Below are 2,500 nucleotides of genomic sequence, written 5' to 3'. Positions count from 1 at the left end.
ACGAGGACTGTCCGTGGGTGATTTTCGCCTACGAGGACTGTCCGTGGGTGATTTTCGCCTACGAGGACTGTCCGTGGGTGATTTTCGCCTACGAGGACTGTCCGTGGGTGATTTTCGCCTACGAGGACTGTCCGTGGGTGATTTTCGCCTACGAGGACTGTCCGTGGGTGATTTTCGCCTACGAGGACTGTCCGTGGGTGATTTTCGCCTACGAGGACTGTCCGTGGGTGATTTTCGCCTACGAGGACTGTCCGTGGGTGATTTTCGCCTACGAGGACTGTCCGTGGGTGATTTTCGCCTACGAGGACTGTCCGTGGGTGATTTTCGCCTACGAGGACTGTCCGTGGGTGATTTTCGCCTACGAGGACTGTCCGTGGGTGATTTTCGCCTACGAGGACTGTCCGTGGGTGATTTTCGCCTACGAGGACTGTCCGTGGGTGATTTTCGCCTACGAGGACTGTCCGTGGGTGATTTTCGCCTACGAGGACTGTCCGTGGGTGATTTTCGCCTACGAGGACTGTCCGTGGGTGATTTTCGCCTACGAGGACTGTCCGTGGGTGATTTTCGCCTACGAGGACTGTCCGTGGGTGATTTTCGCCTACGAGGACTGTCCGTGGGTGATTTTCGCCTACGAGGACTGTCCGTGGGTGATTTTCGCCTACGAGGACTGTCCGTGGGTGATTTTCGCCTACGAGGACTGTCCGTGGGTGATTTTCGCCTACGAGGACTGTCCGTGGGTGATTTTCGCCTACGAGGACTGTCCGTGGGTGATTTTCGCCTACGAGGACTGTCCGTGGGTGATTTTCGCCTACGAGGACTGTCCGTGGGTGATTTTCGCCTACGAGGACTGTCCGTGGGTGATTTTCGCCTACGAGGACTGTCCGTGGGTGATTTTCGCCTACGAGGACTGTCCGTGGGTGATTTTCGCCTACGAGGACTGTCCGTGGGTGATTTTCGCCTACGAGGACTGTCCGTGGGTGATTTTCGCCTACGAGGACTGTCCGTGGGTGATTTTCGCCTACGAGGACTGTCCGTGGGTGATTTTCGCCTACGAGGACTGTCCGTGGGTGATTTTCGCCTACGAGGACTGTCCGTGGGTGATTTTCGCCTACGAGGACTGTCCGTGGGTGATTTTCGCCTACGAGGACTGTCCGTGGGTGATTTTCGCCTACGAGGACTGTCCGTGGGTGATTTTCGCCTACGAGGACTGTCCGTGGGTGATTTTCGCCTACGAGGACTGTCCGTGGGTGATTTTCGCCTACGAGGACTGTCCGTGGGTGATTTTCGCCTACGAGGACTGTCCGTGGGTGATTTTCGCCTACGAGGACTGTCCGTGGGTGATTTTCGCCTACGAGGACTGTCCGTGGGTGATTTTCGCCTACGAGGACTGTCCGTGGGTGATTTTCGCCTACGAGGACTGTCCGTGGGTGATTTTCGCCTACGAGGACTGTCCGTGGGTGATTTTCGCCTACGAGGACTGTCCGTGGGTGATTTTCGCCTACGAGGACTGTCCGTGGGTGATTTTCGCCTACGAGGACTGTCCGTGGGTGATTTTCGCCTACGAGGACTGTCCGTGGGTGATTTTCGCCTACGAGGACTGTCCGTGGGTGATTTTCGCCTACGAGGACTGTCCGTGGGTGATTTTCGCCTACGAGGACTGTCCGTGGGTGATTTTCGCCTACGAGGACTGTCCGTGGGTGATTTTCGCCTACGAGGACTGTCCGTGGGTGATTTTCGCCTACGAGGACTGTCCGTGGGTGATTTTCGCCTACGAGGACTGTCCGTGGGTGATTTTCGCCTACGAGGACTGTCCGTGGGTGATTTTCGCCTACGAGGACTGTCCGTGGGTGATTTTCGCCTACGAGGACTGTCCGTGGGTGATTTTCGCCTACGAGGACTGTCCGTGGGTGATTTTCGCCTACGAGGACTGTCCGTGGGTGATTTTCGCCTACGAGGACTGTCCGTGGGTGATTTTCGCCTACGAGGACTGTCCGTGGGTGATTTTCGCCTACGAGGACTGTCCGTGGGTGATTTTCGCCTACGAGGACTGTCCGTGGGTGATTTTCGCCTACGAGGACTGTCCGTGGGTGATTTTCGCCTACGAGGACTGTCCGTGGGTGATTTTCGCCTACGAGGACTGTCCGTGGGTGATTTTCGCCTACGAGGACTGTCCGTGGGTGATTTTCGCCTACGAGGACTGTCCGTGGGTGATTTTCGCCTACGAGGACTGTCCGTGGGTGATTTTCGCCTACGAGGACTGTCCGTGGGTGATTTTCGCCTACGAGGACTGTCCGTGGGTGATTTTCGCCTACGAGGACTGTCCGTGGGTGATTTTCGCCTACGAGGACTGTCCGTGGGTGATTTTCGCCTACGAGGACTGTCCGTGGGTGATTTTCGCCTACGAGGACTGTCCGTGGGTGATTTTCGCCTACGAGGACTGTCCGTGGGTGATTTTCGCCTACGAGGACTGTCCGTGGGTGATTTTCGCCTACGAGGACTG

The sequence above is a fragment of the Brassica oleracea genome, unplaced genomic scaffold (genome assembly GCF_000695525.1).
Source record: "Brassica oleracea var. oleracea cultivar TO1000 unplaced genomic scaffold, BOL UnpScaffold00616, whole genome shotgun sequence".
Classification (NCBI taxonomy): Eukaryota; Viridiplantae; Streptophyta; class Magnoliopsida; order Brassicales; family Brassicaceae; genus Brassica; species Brassica oleracea.
This window is presented reverse-complemented; position numbering follows the sequence as displayed.